This window comes from Rhipicephalus microplus, chromosome 2 (assembly GCF_043290135.1).
Source record: "Rhipicephalus microplus isolate Deutch F79 chromosome 2, USDA_Rmic, whole genome shotgun sequence".
Lineage (NCBI taxonomy): Eukaryota > Metazoa > Arthropoda > Arachnida > Ixodida > Ixodidae > Rhipicephalus > Rhipicephalus microplus.
In genome coordinates, this window is record NC_134701.1 from 39861884 (window position 1) to 39880006 (window position 18123).

Sequence of the window (18123 nt, forward strand, 5' to 3'; positions counted from 1 at the left end):
TCCGCCCTCGTGCACGAAGTCGCTGCTGATCACACTGTCTTACTGCCTCACATCAAACAATTCAGTCGTGAAGAAGTTGGGCGTCAGCTCTCTCTTGTGGCCAAAGCATCCGCGCCAGTTACCTCGTTAGACCCACGTCTACGCCAGGTCATCGAGACACAGGTCACGCAGGCACTGCCTCCATCGCCATCTGTACCTACGCCGCTGACCTACGCTGCCGTCGTTGCTAGACCCTCAACCCCACCTGTCTCTGGCGCATACCGGGGCACCGGGTCTTCCTACCAAACGACACTGCCTACATACACGGCACCCCATCCCGTTTCACCCCCTGCACCTTCTGTCGTTAACCCATGGCGCACCTTGCATAATCGACCCATCAGTTTCGCGTGCGGTTTCGTGGGAGATATAGCACACTACTGTCGCCGTCGCAACTTCCAGCCTCCAGACAATGGGAATTCTGCAAATTACCAGGCTGCCCAGAATCCCCAGCGACCATCTTCTCCTATCATCGACTCATTGTCCCCACGACGCCCTGTCGATTCTCGCCGGTCATTACCACCCCGTCGCCGATCTGTCTCCCCGATGCTTCGGCGCACGAGCCCCGCTCGAGAGGAAAACTCACAGCCGCAGTTCCGGAGGCAAGAACTGCGTCGTCGTCGAACTTTCTAAGACCTCCTCTTTGTCCGACCAATGAAATTGATGTGCTAGTAGAAGGTGTTGCTGTACGTGCACTTGTCGACACAGGCGTCGTCGTTTCTGTAATTAGGGAAAAATATGTCGCGATTTGAGAAAAGTTAAAACATCGCTTACGAATCTTGCTCTGCGTACAGCCACCTCCCATTTCATCGCGCCGACAGCTTAGTGCGCAGCACGCGTTCTTATTCAAGATGTTTGGTACGCCGTCAACTTTGTTGTTCTCCCACGTTCATCTTACGACGTCATACTAGGATGGGATTTCCTTTCTACCCACCAGGCCCTCGTTGACTGCGCTCGTGCTGAACTTACGTTGACAAATCCGTGCCTTGATATCAACCACCACAGTCCCTCGAAAGTGTTTGCCGCAGCTGACGTCCGCATCGCGCCGTTGTCTGCCGTCCTAGTGCCTGTGTTTTCCCCTGCTGCCACTAACTCGACGCTCCTGTTCCAACCAACTATAGCTAGTCTGCAACACCGAACCATCGTCCTCCCGTTTGCCGTCATCAACTTTTCCAATGGTTCGGCGGTACTTTATGCGTGCAACGTTTCTGCTTGCCCGTACATCCTGCTACTCGGCGAGTGTCTGGGAAGCCTCGAGACCTTAAATTGTATTTTCGAAGACCCGATCTATCCAGACAAGCCATTTTTACCGACTTGTGCCATTACACCCGCAACTGACGCTAATGAACTTATGGATGTATTCCGCAAGTCCATTGATTGCAACCTCACGCCTGGGCAGCAGGAACAGCTGATCAAGCTCCTACAGCGTTTTCGAGCCTCGTTTGACCACAATAAGCCTTCCTTAGGTCGAGCGTCATCTGTTGTTCACCGTATAGATACCGGTCAAGAGACGCCATTACGGCAGCGTCCATATCGTGTGTCAACTACCGAACGCCGTGCCATCAATGAACAGGTTGACGACATGCTGACACGTGGCATAATCGAACCGTCAAGCAGTCCCTGGGCCTCTCCAGTTGTGTACTGGAGAGGCCCAGGGACTCTGTATACTGGCAGGTACCCATGGCAGAGGCCGATCGCGAGAAAACAGCTTTCATCACGCCCGACGGGCTTTACGAATTCACAGTCATGCCCATCAGCCTAGGCAACGCGCCAGCTACTCTCGAGCGAATGATGGGTCTATCCTTCGAGGTCTCAAATGGAACGTTTGCCTTTGTTATTTAGATGAGATTGTCGTCTTTTCAACTGATTTCGCAACCCATTTAACCCGCCAGAGAAAGTCCTCGCGTGTATTTCGGCCGCGGGGCTGCAACTGAATCTGAAGAAGTGCCATTTCGCCGCTCGAAAGCTTACGATTCTTGGCCACGTGGTTTCAAAAGACGGCATTATTCCTGTCCCTGCCAAACTTACGCCGTTTCAGCATTTCCCAAACCGACCACCATGAAAGTGCTCCGAAGCTTCATAGGCCTGTGCTCTTACTTCCGGCGCTTCGTCCGCCATTTCGCGACGATCATCGCACCTTTGACCAAGCTCCTCGCCGGCTCTAGAGACCTTTCAGCCTGGTCTGCCACCTGTGACGATTTTTTTAATGAACTGCACCGCCTCCTCACGTCGCCGCCTATTCTGCGACACTACGACCCATCGGCACCCACAGATATCCACACCGACGCTAGTGGTGTCGGGCTAGGCGCTATTCTTGCACAAAATAAAGATGGCTTTCGAAGGTACGTGGTTGCCTACGCAAGCCGAACTCTTAGCAAAGCCGAAATCAACTATTCCGTGACTGAGAAGGAATGCCTCGCCATTATTTGGGCGATAGAGAAATTTCGACCTTTGTGTACGGGCGCCCTTTTGATGTCGTGACTGACCACCACGCCCTCTGATGGTTGTCGTCACTGAAGGATCCAAGCGCTCGCCTCGCCCGATGGGCATTACGCCTCCAAGAATATAATATTCGCGTGGTCTATCGCTCCGGCCGGAAACACTCGGACGCAGACGCCCTATCCCGTTCGCCCCTACCCCCTGACCCGGACTGTTGCCAAAGTCTAACCTGTGATGCCACTGCCGTCACCATCGCCGACATGCCATCTGAGCAACGCAAGGACCCTTGGGTTGCTTCGATTCTAGACATCCTGGCTGGGCGGACGGCTTCCCCCCTTCTCGCACGTTGCGTCGGCAAGTCGAGCACTTCGCCACTCGCGACGACGTGCTGTACCGACGCAACTACGCACCCGGTGGACGTCAGTGGCTACTCGTCATTCCATGTCATCTGCGATCCGAAATTTGTTCCACATTTCATGACGACCCCCAATGTGGCCACGCAGGTTTTCTGAAGACTTATTCTCGCATACGTCTCTGATATTACTGGCGTGGCATGTACCGTTTTATACGACAATACGTTCGGGCCTGCTTGACGTGCCAGAGACGAAAAACTCCCCCTTATCACGCCAGTGGTACCTTGTTACCTTTACCATGCCCATCCCGTCCATTCGACCGCGTTGGCATCGATATCTATGGTCCCCTTCCCAACACTGCTGACGGTAACCGCTGGATCATAGTTGCCGTCGACCATCTCACGCGGTAGGCCGAAACTTCATCCCTTCCCTCGTCTACAGCAAAGGACGTCGCGACTTTCGTACTTCACAACATCGTATTACGTCATGGAGCACCTCGGGAGTTATTGAGCAATCCTGGTCGCGTATTCTTGTCAGACGTCATCACAGCATTGCTGCGTGAGTGCCACGTCGTTCACCGCACTACAAGCGGCTATCATCCCCAGATCAATGGAATGACAGAACGCTTCAACCGCACCCTTGGTGACATGCTGTCCATGTATATCTCGTCAGACCACTCCAATTGGGACCGAGTGCTCCTGTTTATCACGTTCGCCTATAATACCGCCATTCAAAGCACTACTGGGTTCTCTTCTGTTTTCCTGCTTTACGGACGCGAACCTTCTTGCACAATGGACACCGTTCTTTCGTACAAACCTGACTCCTCAGTGTCCACGACTTTGTCTCAAGCCGCTACATACGCTGAATAATGCCACCAACTGGCAAGATCATTCACAACCCAAGACCAAGGACGCCAAAAGCACCACCATGACGCATCAAATAACACTACTTTTTACGATCCAGGTTCACTCGCCTGGCTGCATGTCCCTTCAGCTACACCTGGCCTTTCTACCAAGTTGGTCCCCAAGTATCACGGCCCATATCATGTGCTACAAAAAACATTACCAGTGAACTACCTCATTCAGACACTGGAACCATCTTCTGACCAACGTCGTCGTGGCCAGGAAATTGTCCACGTCTCGAGACTTAAGCCCTGCTACGACCCTCCCGTGTTTACTTGTCCATAGGTCGCCAGGATGGCTCCTTATTTCGCGGGGAGTAATTGTAATGAATCTGAATAACGGACGCTCTGCTGGCAATGAAGAAGACGATGATGATCTGTGGCTGTAGTAGTAGCTCGCGCACGCCGCTCGCCATTAGCCAGACCTGCCTGATAAAGCACATTTTTCCAAGCTGCGTCTGAAACCTTTCTCGACGTACAACATCTCTATTTTATTATATATATATATATATATATATATATATATATATATATATATATATATATATATATATATATTTATATATATATGCAGAAGAATAACTTCCCGCAAGGTTATAAGTATAAAAGTAGATGCGCTTTCACAAAACCACTTGTTTATTTCGCCGATGTTTCGACGGGAGCCCCGTCTTTTTCAAGGCATAATACTATTTACACATTTTCGTGCCTTCCTATAGCTTCTCGAGACAGGAGGGAAGGGAACAGAAGAAAAATATTATCAACAAAAAAAGAGGAGAAAGAAAAGTTAGAAAGAAGCAAAAGGGGCAAGGCGGGGTTCGGAAGGAACAGGAACTCAACAAAGGCGAACGTAAACGAGCTATATGCCATTTTTGTCAACAGCATGGTCAGTACCTCCCGAGCACCCACCCTTCCACCAAGTGGACATTTTGACCACCGTTTTTGTATTTCACCATCTGGTGCAATCCGCTGGCAACTTGCTCTCTTTTGAAGTGTACGACAAAACAGTGGGAGAGCTTAAGTGCTTCAAGTGCATGGTGGTGGCGTTGGAGGATATGAGAGAACCGGTAATTATGGCGCCGCTTTCAGTATTCATAATATGCATTGGCTCCTGTCGGTGAAGGAAAAGAAGAAAAAAGGGCAAGAAAAAACAAAGAAAAAAAAAAGGGGGGTGCACTTGCATGACACTAGAGACCACTTATCTGTGCGTTCCGCCTGTGCTTGAAGTGGCAAACCATTTCTCTATTATCAGATGTGTACGTTAAAAGATTTGTTAGGGGTTAATATTATCGTTATAATGGGAGGCTAGGGGCAGAATATTCATTAAAGACAGGCGTTTGCGTCTTTTAGTGATAGCAGCGCTGACAGAGTGCCTGGCTGTTCATTTATTCTGTTTTTTATTATGTTGAATTTGTAGATAAAGTAAGATTTTCTTTGTTCCCGCTCTCTCATTGTTCGAAAATTGCTTTCTAATAGTGTAACTCTGATGTCATCAAAGCTGTGGTCTTTTAATATACTGTGTTTTGAAAGTGGAAGGCCTGACAGGGAACGTACATGTGCCCGATATTTGTTGAATCTAATTGTAAACGGTGTTTCTGTCTGGCCCACGTATTGCATGTTACACACCCCGCAATTCAGAAGGTATATTACGTTATCTTAGTCACAGTCCAGTGCACCTCTAATTCTGTGCTTAAAATCCGAGTGGGTGCTTTCCGCCACTGTCGTTGTCTGCATATGTTTGTGTACGTTGCATCTGCTTTTTCTGCAAGGGCGACACCCTGTTTGAGGTTTCACGCCTATTTTTGAATTTGTCAATTGATCACTTATACTTTTCGGCCACCTGTATAACACGCAAGGAGGAGAAGTGAAAAGTTTGGATAGTCGCATGCTCTGTTCCAATATGTTAAAATGTTTTCTTAGGACCTTGTCTGTGTTCGGTGGGTTGCTCGTGAAAGTTAATAGCAAATTTTTGTTACGGTGCTGGTCGGCATCTTTTTGGTGGTGTAGAAGAGTCTGGTGGTCCCGATTTTCCGCTTTTTTGAAGGCGCCATCAATGAGAGCTGACGGGTGTTCTTGATGAAGGAGAACTTCGCGCATATGTGTGCTGTTTCTGTGCAAGTCCTCGGTGCGGGAGCAGATTCGTCGGAATCTGTGTGCGTGGGAATAGAGAATGTTGGTCTTGCAGTGTCGCGGGTGGCAGCTTTTGAGGTGCAGGTATTGTTGCCAGCCTGTAGGTTTTCTGTGTACGCTAGTTACCAACGCACCATCGTCCATTCGAATAAGTACATCAAGGAAACTTAATTCAGTGTTGGAGTAGGAGTGTGTAAAATAAACGCTGGGGTGTACTTGGTTGCCTATATGAATTTGAGCAGCTCGTTTTCCGAATGTGTCCAAATCATGAATATATCGTCTAGGTACCGTTTATAGATTAAAGGTTTTATATCACAAGATGAAATAAAATTGGACTCTATATGGTGCATGGATATGTTAGCGCAGTTTGAGGCCATTCTTGTACCCATTGCCGTGCCGTTGTTTTGAAGGTAGTACCAATTGTTAAATTCAAAGCTGTTCAATTCGAGTACAAGTCTCGTTAAAATTTCAATTACTTTTTTGCTTGGATATGCGATAGGGTTGTGAGTGCCATACGATTCAACAAGTGCCCTTACGCCATTGTCATTTGGGACATTTTTGTAGAGTGAATTAACATCCAATGTTACAAAGAATGCACCTTCTCGAATTTTCACGTCTGATATTTCCCGAAGGAAATGGTTTGTGTCACACAAGAAGGACTCATGTGTTGGTGGTATGTTTTTGAGTAAAGAGTCAATATAACTGGAAATGGGTTCCGTTAACGTTCCCGTGCCTGATATAATGGGTCTGCCAGGGTTTCCTTCGTTATGGATCTTCGGCAGCATGTAAAAACGACCAGGTGCCGAATGTACCGCAGTAAGTGCTTTTTGAAGCTTTGAATGAATGGTGCCTTCACGCGTGAGATCCTCTAGGGTTGTTAGAATTGTCTTCTTGTGCTCGGTGGTAGGGTCCGAGTCGAGGGGTTTGTAGAATTGTTTTTCATTTAGTTGTCGCCTGCATTCCTTGATTTAGTCCGATTTATTCAGAACAACAATCGCGCCTCCTTTGTCTGATAGTTTAAGGAGGAGATCTTCGCGGTTGCTCAACGCGAGTAGTGCCTCTCTTTCTTTCCTTGATATGTTATTCATACCTGGTTTGTGCACCTTGTACGCATGTACGACATCTTTCTGAACCACTTCTATATATAGATCCAGATGTCGGTCTCTGTTGGCGTCTGGGGTCAATTGCCGTCTGATTACCCCACAAAATAGCGGGTTTTCTTTTTGGGGTTTATTGAAGAAATATTCCTCCAATCGTGAATTTCGTGCGAAGTCGTTCAGGTCTTTTAGAAGCGTGAATTCATCGTACTTTTCATTGCCAGGGCAGAATGTAAGTCCGCGTGATAGTAAACTCAGTTCTTCGTTGTTAAGTTCTTTATCTAAAAGGTTATTCACGTTTGGTTCTTCGGAATGTGGTGGCAAATCTTTTTGAACATGAGGTGGCCTGGTCTTTTTGATGTAGGCAGCCGTGGGTATAGTTTGTGGTGAGATATTGCCCGCAGAAATTTTTTTCTCTTATGTTTTTCTATTTCCTCTGTTTTTTTGTGCTCAAATATGGCGAGCTCTTCAGTCGCACACTTACAGAGGAAAGTTATTTCTCATATCCTGCTCCTCCTCTGTTAGTGCGTTCAGAGTCTTTCTACTGTGTTGAATGGTGACCTTAGTTAGCTCCTGTGTGGCGTGATTGAGAATTTTGTTCCATTGTTTCATTTCCCCTTTGTCAAAATTATACATCGATGGTGTTAGTGACAAGCGCAACCATTTCGGAGCCGTGCCCGCCAGTACATATTCTTCGAGACTACGCACGTGAAGTTTGTGCCGTATTTGGTTATCAACCACTTTTCTAAGTTTAAGAAAATTTGGACCTGTTCTGTGGCCTAATTCACCTGAAGCGGATGGTGTTTGCCCATTCCCACAGCCAGTATGTCATTTTGCACAGACGCGGCGAGTAGAACTGCAAGGTACCCGGAGGTCGTACCTGGTTTGGGTTGGAGCTCCATCCCCTCGCAAAGGGGCCGTATATTCTATGTATTTTATTTTCGAGCATGTAATAAAAAAACCATCCCAAATAAATTGAAAGAAATTTTATTTATAGGCTTTTAGCGCTGACATGAATGAATTATATTGCTAAAAGTAAATGATAAACTTTTGTGTTTTGAGAGTTGAAGCCACATGTTAGTCATTTTTGCATCCAATCCAAGTCACATGATAGCCGTTGTGTGTAAAAAACAGCTGATCATTTCTGCGAGCCGCGTTTTGCATTCTGTGGCATATAAATCTGCGAGACGAATGTAATTATGACTACTGAGGAGCAATTTCGTCGCTGAAGGATATGGCAAGCTGCGATGAACAAGGATAAATCGCAACATTCTTGTCGTAAGGTGAGTAAACAAAGCCCAACATACTTCGATCACGATATATTTACTTCGATTTTGTTCTTACAGCTAACAAAGCATAAACAGGAGAAGCCTGCACTTTTGCCTTCTATTAACAGCTAAGCAACACTTTTTTTTTAATTTAAGGAACGATCGTGCATGGGCGAGCGTCGTTACAGAGCACGATGCATAAAACGGATGCGCGCATTCATGTATTTACCCAGTGCATCTTACGTACATCTTTACCATATTGAACTCTCGCAGAAGGATGTTGTTGCGTAAAACATTTATGTTTATCTGCAGTACGTGGATCTTCATTTGCGATGATTTAGCAATTAGATTTGATGAGCATATTTGTTCTAGCCGGCTAATAATTTATATGATATATGCTTCCCATTGTTTTTTTACCACGTTGTGGCGAGAACTGGCGAAAAATGGGGCGAAAACATTTACGAAGCCACTCGTTAGGGTTCCCTAGCAGCGGCGAGCCAGTTTTTTTTTTTTTTGTCCTTATCGAGCAGAAGGGCTACGACTTCGTTGGCAAGTTTTGAGGGCTGTTGACAGAGCAGCACTGCGTACAGTTGACATCATGTTCGATGCACTCTGTTTTTGAAATGGAGATTACTTAGCTAATTGGTCTATTCTGTGTGCACTTTGCTAATCCAGGAGGTCCATCCAAGAGACAAGAATTATGTGCCTACTTAGCGTACCTCATAAATTACTTGATTATTTAGTTGGCTTGCATTATTGGCATGAAAAGATAATTTTTTTGGCAGACAGCAAACTAATGCACGGTAAAGACAGATAACAAAGAATGACCACTGTTACTATACAGAGTAGAACATTGTCAAAGCCCCAGCTTTCTACATATATATTCAAAGTGTAAGGAAAGGGACAATATTTTCGGAATTAATATGGTAGTGATCACTGAACCAAAAAATCAGATTTGCAGTGGTAATTACAATGCATGTCGCACATTGCAGCATGCATTTCATATACTGTTACTATTGTGTTGTGTCTCTGAATTAGCTAGGCACAAAACTTTTGCATAGTTACTGGGCAACCATTAAGAATTTATGGCTTCTCTTGATGACTGCTGATTGACAAGACCTAATAAGTGAAATAATGCCCGCCATTGACAGGTGGGGCATACTTTTCAATAGAACAAACAAAAAATATCATTGGGGTGCTGAAATCGGTGCAACATTCGAATGTCACAGGTTACGCACTCCCTGCAACTTTGCTGTGCTTACTGCTGGTACTGATAAATTAACAACATGCCTATAGATTTATGCTGTACACCTAAAAAGTTCCGCAATCCTTTTACTTTGTAAATGAGGCTGAAGTGCAAGGTCATACTTAACAATGCTACATTGAGGTGCTTGTGACAAGGTTTGGAAGAAGCCAAGTGAAGCCAGTCTGTATCACTTTTTTGTGGTTGGGATGTGTTATAAATGGGCAAAAAAAGGTTGGCTTTTTTCTATCTTCATAATTACCTTTCTTTTCTAAATCAATCACAAATGCCACGTTTTTTACAAATGCATCACTTTTGTTTCCTGTATATTTTTGCATTACAGTGTCTTCAATACATCACGAGATTTGTCTACATCATCTGGAGCTTCTCGATGAAGTGAGGGGCTGGCGTTCGGCTACCCTGGCAGTCGTTGTGCCTTGAACTCCTCAGTCTTTGCTGTCACCACCTCAGTAACCACTATGGGCATCATCATTTTTTCACATTTAACTTTTCTTTCTTTAGTGGTGTTTTACTTGCAAGTAAGGTTTTCAATACAAGTGTGGTGCATAACAGTGTTCAATTATTCACCTTTTCACAGTCATGAGAGGGTATCTTCACACATTACTTTTCCGTGTGCTTGTCGGCCTTCTAAACTGATGCACACAACAGATATCACGTGGCTTCGTTTCATCAGACAAGCCTGGCATCATGTATATATAATGTTCTAGTATTAATTACCCATTTGACGCAGTGTTTCATTCAGCATAATGTTTCTTGTAATGTGTGCAACGTTATAAATCTCTGATTTGAGAACATGACCCCATGATTTCACAACGCGAATTTATCTACAAAAAGTGTATGCATCTTAGCATTGGCATGAGCATGAATAAAACTTTTTTTACAATGTCCCGACTTGAAAAAAAGGCTGCGTACTTATCTTTCACATTACTTCAGCATTTACAAATAAGCAAAATGTCCTTGAAAAGCTAGACTATCTGTTTCAGTATGGGTTGTCCCATTCCCTAGGAACAGTTGGGGGGATGTGTCAAAGAAGGTCACAGAGTGTAGTTGGTGTGTGTGGCTTAGACATGAAGCGAGATGACAGTGCGCAGGCATGATGCAGACGACGGTAACAAGTGTCGGCAAATGCAGGATGGCAGCAGCGACAAAAAACGGCAGCATATCCACGGAGTGAATGATGGATGGTGGGGCGAAGCATCCGTCCGTCCATTCATTCTTGCTTCCGTCCGTCTATGCGTCCATCTGTGTGACCATCCGTGCATCCATTCACCCGTCCGTGCGTGCGTCTATTCGTGCGTCCGCACGTCCATCTGTGCACCCGTCCCTGCGTTCGTCCAAGCATCCAGCCCTGCGTCCGTCCATGCGTCCATCTGTCGGTGCAGCCATCCGTGAGTCCGCCCATGCATCTGTCTGTGTGTCCGTTCGTCCATCTATTCAACACTACAAGTACCACCATCTCGCATCTTTTCATCATATATTTCGCTTATGCACTGCCATCCAGTGGACATTCCAAGGACTAAACAAGAGGTGGCACACGCACACTTTCTTACGACTTGCACTTCGTGTCTACTTCCCACCTTTAACCACCTCGAGTTCATGGTATATACTATTTCACTGTATTCATGGCACTGCGGCCCAACGCGGGCTAAACCTTTCTAAAACCTAGGAGGTTACGCCCAGCGAGTATAACGTAGCAACCCTTTCTTATCTTCTGTGCGTTGTTGAACAATAAAAAATTCGCAGCGTGCGCGTTAACTAAAAGCGGAATTTTCCTGTCTCTCATTTCCCCTTAGCAGCCATTGGCATGTACATTGAGCACTATCTTTTATTGTTCAACAATCCGATGGAGGTGGAAATGCTGTAGGCCCGTGTTCTCAGATTTGGGTGCACGTTAAATAACCCCAGGGGGTCTAAATTTCTGGAGCCTTCCACTACAGCGTCTCTCATAATTATATGGTGGTTTTGGGACCTTAAACGCCACACATCAATCAATAATTATTGTTCAACATTGCACAGAAGAAATCTCTCACTGGCACCACCTTGGAGGTCAAAATGTTATACTTGTTACACACTACTACAACGGCTACGAGGGATGAACGAGTGCCGCTATGAGGAGCTTCGCCCCTAAAAATGATTCTGGTGCACTGTGGCTACAGTGCTTGACTGTGGACCCGGATCACACGGGCATGATCAAAGTTTCTGAGGTGTACTTCGATGAAAGAGGAATGCAAGAGGCGTGCGTAGCATTTGCATACGCATTAAAAAACCTGAGGTGTTCGATTTTTCTAAAAACCTGAAGTGAAGTGTACCTCGTGATTATATTGTGGTTTCAGATCATAGTACCCACGCAAACATTTTAGTTACAATGTGGTAAAGCCTTTGAACAGTGGGTCATCCTCTTCAGCGCCATCTAGTGGGTCGCCCTTTTTCTTAAGAAGAAGAGCAGCTCGTGCAGAGAGTCGATCCCCGCATTGACTGTCGCTGTCGTGAATCATCGCTGAGTGTCCGTCAATAAACCGCTTAACAATTTGGTGGAGAGTGCTGAGAGTGCTGTGCCCTTCAAACACCTTCGGTCAGCATTCGATGCCCTTGGAGCTTCGATCCCGTACCGTGCCTCCAACCATGTACCAAGACGCCGCCCAGCAAACCCTTCCTCCTACGTCGCCACCATGTCCCGGTGTCCCCCGCATCCGCGACCCTCCTGTCTTCACCGGCGCGGATGGCACCGACGTCGAGGACTGGCTTGCCATGTACGAACGTGTGAGCGTCCCCAATCATTGGGATGAGGCAGCTAAACTAGGTAACCTATTCTTCTACCTTGCGGGTGTGGCCGGAATGTGGTACAATAACCACGCATCTGATTTCCCGACTTGGTCCGCTTTTAAAACCGCTGTCGTCGACGTGTTCGGCCGCCCTGCAGTTCGTAAGCTGCAAGCTGAACAGCGTTTACGTGAACGAGCCCAGCAGACCGGTGAGTCCTTCACAAGTTATATCGAGGACATCCTTGACTTGTGCAAGAAAGTCGACCCGAACATGTCAGAGGCTGACAAAATCACGCATGTTCTAAAAGGCATCGCCGACGATGCCTTCACCATGCTCCTGGCAAAGAACCCCCACACTGTGGCAGAAGTCATCATGTTATGCCAAAGTTACGACGAGCTGCGGCGGCAGCGCTTGATGACCCGTCGTCCGCCACCACGTGATGCTGATCTCTCGGCCTTGTCAGCAGTTCCAGACCACGCAACCTTGCTCGCCGAAATCAAGTCGTTCGTGCGTGAGGAAGTTGCCCGCCAGGTCTCTCTACTGGCTTTTGCTTCCCCACAACAAGCTCAACAGCCATCAAGTACACTTCTACCTCCGCTCCGCCGAGCCATTCAGCAGGAAATCGCGGAGGTCGTCCCTGAATACCACAAGCCACCTCCTGCATCTGTGCCACTCAGCTACGCCCAAGTTGTTGCCAGGCCGCCCCCACCGATTTCTGTCACTGTTCCGCTAAATTACACCGAAACCGTCGCGAGGCCTCAGGCCTTTGGAGAACCTGTCTCGCCTACATACGCCGGCGTCACCCACGTGCCCCGAGTGCCGCCTACCATGCACTCATATCAGCAGCCGGCTCGCCAATCGCGTTCTGCGACATGGATGCGACCAGCAAACCAATGGCGCACTGCTAATAATCGCCCCATCTGTTTTGCTTGCGGTTGCGTCGGTCATGTGGCACGATATTGCAATCGTGTGCAGCAACCGCAGGTCGCCTCCAACTTTCCCAGCCAGTCAAGACGCTCTTATGACCAACCGCCGCCTATGTCACCGTCGTCCCGCCCCGTTCCGTCTACCCGCCGTTCACCATCTCCACGACGTCGCTCACTGTCACCGATGCGGCCACGTCCACTCGAGGGCGACCAGGAAAACTAGTCGTCGCAGTCCACGAGGCAAGGGCTGCGACGCTGTCGAACTGCGGAAGCCCTCAGGAAAGCCCGTCAAACGTGATAGACGTGCTTGTGGATGGCGTTCGTGCATCTGCCCTTGTAGATACTGGAGCCGCCGTATCCGTGATGGACGAAAAACTTTGCCGATTACTGCGCAAAGTGACCACGCCGCTTTGCGGGCTCTCCCTCCGTACAGAGAGCGCCCAAAAAATTCACCCTACAGCGATGTGCACAGCCCGCCTTATGATTCAGGACGTGATGTATGCGGTCGAATTCATCATAATTTCTTCATGCTCACACGACGTCATCCTAGGATGGGATTTTCTCTCCCGCCACGACGCCGTCATTCATTGCGCACCAGCAGAAATAGAACTCGCGCCATTCTCTTCTTTGACGCCGGCCGACAGTCCATCCGCTGCAAGCAAGTTACTCGTCAGAGACGACACTCAAGTGCCTGCAAACTCGTCCGTTGCGGTGTCGCTCTACTGCGCAAGCCTTTCTGACACCGCTGCACTCCTCTCGCCATCTCATCGTGTTTTCATAAGAAAAAGCTTGCTGGTTCCTTTCGCGACCGTCCAACTCACTCACGGCAGCACCACTATTTTTGTTGTGAACCCGTATCCGTACAGCGTTACGTTGGTGCGAGGAGAATGTCTCGGCAGCGTGGAACCCATCGAAGACGCGCAAGTTATGGATCAACCCGATGACATGCACTACCCAAGTTCCTGTACGCTTGGTGCTGTTTCGACATCTGCTTCATCATCCGATGATATATTCGGTCCCTGCATACCCGACGACCTTACGCAGGGCCAGCGTTCCCAGCTTGTGGGCCTGTTGGAAGAATTCCGCTCTTCTTTCGATGTCGCTCAACCTTCTCTCGGCCGCACATCCACCGTTACGCATCGCATCGACACAGGCACACAGCCACCGCTGCGGCAACGTCCATATCGCGTATCTCCCACAGAACGCCGTGTAATCAACGAGCAAGTCGACGACATGCTTCGCCGCGATGTTATTCGCCCCTCTAGCAGCCCCTGCATCTCCTGTCGTTCTCGTCACGAAGAAGGACGGTTCTGTGCGGTTCTGTGTGGACTACCGACGCCTCAACAAGATCACTCGTAAGGACGTGTATCCACTACCGCGGGTAGATGACGCGATCGACGGCCTGCAAGGAGCAGAATTCTTTTCATCCCTCGATTTGCGCTCAGGGTACTGGCAAGTACCTATGGCTGAGGACGCTCGACCAAAGACCGCTTTTGTCACCCCCGACGGCTTGTACGAGTTTAACGTTATGCCGTTTGGGCTGTGCAATGCGCCCGCCACCTTTGAGCGCATGATGGATACAGTTCTGCGTGACCTGAAATGGCACACGTGCCTGTGCTACCTCGATAACGTCGTCGTTTTCGCTCCTGACTTTTCGACGCACCTTCAACGCCTTCGGCATGTTTTAACGCGTCTGAGAAACGCCAGTCTGCAACTGAACCCAAAGAAGTGCCAATTTGCAGCACGGCAGCTGACAATACTCGGCTACGTCGTGTCCAAGGACGGAATTCTCCCTGATCCAACCAAGCTTCGGGCCGTGACCGAGTTCCCCAAGCCGACATCCGTGAAGGAACTGCGCAGTTTCGTAGGACTGTGTTCCTACTTTCGGCGCTTCATTCGAAACTTCGCGACTATCATATCGCCGCTGACGAAGCTTCTCGGAAGTAACGGGCCTCTCCATTCGTGGTCATCACAGTGCGACGACGCTTTCAGAACACGTCGTCGTTTGTTGACGTCGCCTCCCATACTCCGCCACTACGACCCTACGGCCCCTACAGAGGTACACACGGATGCCAGTGGTGTCGGCCTCGGCGCTGTCCTTGCGCAGCGCAAACCAGGGTTCCCGGAATATGTCGTGGCGTACGCGAGCCGTACGCTTACTAAAGCCGAGACTAATTACACAGTCACCGAGAAAGAATGTTTGGCAATCGTCTGGGCCCTTGCAAAGTTCCGACCTTATTTGTATGGTCGCCCATTTGATGTCGTCACCGACCACCACGCACTATGCTGGTTGTCGTCATTGAAAGATCCCTCAGGCCGTCTCGCCCGGTGGGCACTTCGCCTGCAAGACTATGACATCCGCGTGCTGTACCGCAATGGAAGGCAACATGCTGACGCCGACGCCCTGTCGCGCTCTCCCTTGCCTGACGACAATGCCAACAACTCAGTGTCTCACCTTGCCATTTCTTCGATTAGCATTTATGCTATTGCTACTGAACAGCGCAAGGATCAATGGATTGCCTCACTGATAGACTTGCTGGCTGATCCATCCACTCCATCCACTCGCGCGTTGCGTCGTCAAGCCCACCATTTCGCCGTTCGCGACGACCTCCTCCATCGACGCAATTACAATGGTGACGGCCGCCAGTGGCTACTAGTCATACCTCGCAGTCTGCGCTCTGACATATGCGAATTATTTCATTCTGATCCGCAGTGTGCGCACTCCGGGGTATCGAAGACTTACCACCGCATTCGCCAACGGTACTTTTGGCGCGGCATGTACCGCTACGTGCAGAAATTCGTTCGCTCCTGCATAGAATGTCAGCGCCGCAAAACTTCAACGCACCTGTCGCCGGTAGGTCTGCAACCTCTACCTTGCCCTGCCAGGCCGTTTGGGCGCGTTGGCATCGATTTGTATGGGCCACTTCCACTAACGTCGGCTGGTAACCGCTGGGCCATTGTTGCTGTGGACCACCTCACGCGATACGCCGAAACGGCCGCTCTTCCCGCGGCTACAGCGAGCGATGTGGCTTCCTTTCTGCTCCAACGATTCATCCTGCGACACGGCCCACCCCAGGAACTGCTCAGTGACCGAGGCCGTGTCTTCCTGTCTGAAGTCGTTCAAGCCATTCTCAAAGAGTGCAACGTTGTTCACCGCAAAACTGCTGCTTACCACCCGCAGACGAATGGCCTCACAGAACGCTTCAACCGTACGCTGGGCGACATGCTCTCCAAATACGTCACCGCCGATCACACAAATTGGGATTCCATTCTACCCTTCGTCACCTACGCATATAATACCGCCCCTCAGAGCACTACTGGCTTTTCACCTTTCTTTTTATTATATGGAAGGCACCCGTCACACACCATCGACACGATACTTCCGTACAGGCCAGATCCGTCTGAGTGGGCACCTATTTCTGCTACAGCCAAGCTTGCTGAAGAATGTCGAGAGCTTGCAAAGACCTTTACTGCGCATGATCAAGAGCGGCAAAAAAGCATTCGCGCTGACGCCAGTACTACTGCACCCACATTCCTCCCTGGAGCGCTCGTCTGGCTCTCGATCCCTACTACTGCAACTGGCCTATCTTCAAAACTATTGCCTAAATACGAAGGCCCCTACCGTGTCGTCAAATGCACTTCCCCAGTCAACTACTTGATTGAACCCATCGAACAATCTTCGGACATGCGTCGTCGAGGACGCGACATTGTTAACGTGGAGCGCCTCAAGGCCTACCATGACCCGCTCATTGTAACCAGCTGTTAGGTCACCAGGCGGCTCCCTTTTCGTACCCGGGGTAGTTGTGGTAAAGCCTTTGAACAGTGGGTCATCCTCTTCAGCGCCTTCTAGTGGGTCGCCCTTTTTCTTAAGAAGAAGAGCAGCTCGTGCAGAGAATCGATCCCCGCATTGACTGTTGCTGTCGTGAATCATCGCTGAGTGTCCGTCAATAAACCGCTTAACAACAAAAAAAAACTTTACCAAAATGATTAATTCCCTGTGAGTAAGCTAGACTCTGTTGCTGCTTCTTAATTCCTTGCTAAGTTACTGGAAACACCATGGCAGCTGATCCCGTAAGATGTCACGCTACTAGACTATTAGACGTCTTTCCCATTAGTGCTGACAGCAGCGGTTACGAGAGCACCGGAGGGGGAAATGCGGAAACATCGGTTTACTTCATATTAGGTGGATGTTAAGAAACCACAGATGGTCAAGCTCTTGCAATGCAGCACAAATATTTTAACACTGCAGTTGCTGCTGCAGGCGGTGTAGTCACCTGCAAACTCTTCTTAAATACTGCAGGTGTTGCTGCCTTGTCGTGCCAAACATGCTGATAACACAGCTGCGGACAGCTTGCCCAAGCAGGGAGTCCGCTAGGGGGCCAGGCAAGGCTGGTGTGCCTCGCATGGGCTCCGTATTATGTGAAGTTTTTGTTGAACCAAGACTGCTTTTTTGGTGCCAACAGTGGTCTCTCCTGAACTTCAGCAAGTTGCCGACGCTGCTGGTGAGTGCCTCAAACCTCTTTGTTCTTGAGGAGCTTTGCAAACTTCAACTCTTGCTGAGCGGGAGAACGCTGCCTCGTCAGCCCTAACGCCACCGGCACCGGCGTCGGGCTCGTGCTTCGACGCGCGTGCACAAGTTCATTCGGCAACGCAATGGCATACATGGTGAGTGGCACGAATTTGCCTGCCATAGAATTTAACCCAGAAGAATGGAGTGTAGTCCTGAATGCCCGACAACGCTCACCTTGACAATAGTCAAAAGAAACTGAAGGAACGCAGTCAAGTAAAGCGGCGCCAGCTGCCGAAACGCCAGCACGCAAAACGGAATCACCACCCAGCGTTTCCTCAAAGCTCGACAACACAGCTGTGGCGCGTCCTCGCTTAGAACGACTGCCACAGCTACCAGTCGATGACTTGAAGATTGTCTTTCGTCCGAGTGCGGGTGTAGA

At 48.8% G+C, this 18123-nt stretch overlaps 1 long non-coding RNA gene across 1 annotated transcript; it reads left to right on the forward strand.

Moving 5' to 3' along the window:
* Positions 1-7878: 7878 nt before the first annotated feature.
* LOC119169478 (uncharacterized) lies at positions 7879-10372 on the forward strand. The gene is made up of 2 exons (XR_005109629.2): positions 7879-8236; positions 9808-10372. It is a non-coding gene; the product is annotated as an uncharacterized LOC119169478 (long non-coding RNA).
* Positions 10373-18123: the final 7751 nt, after the last annotated feature.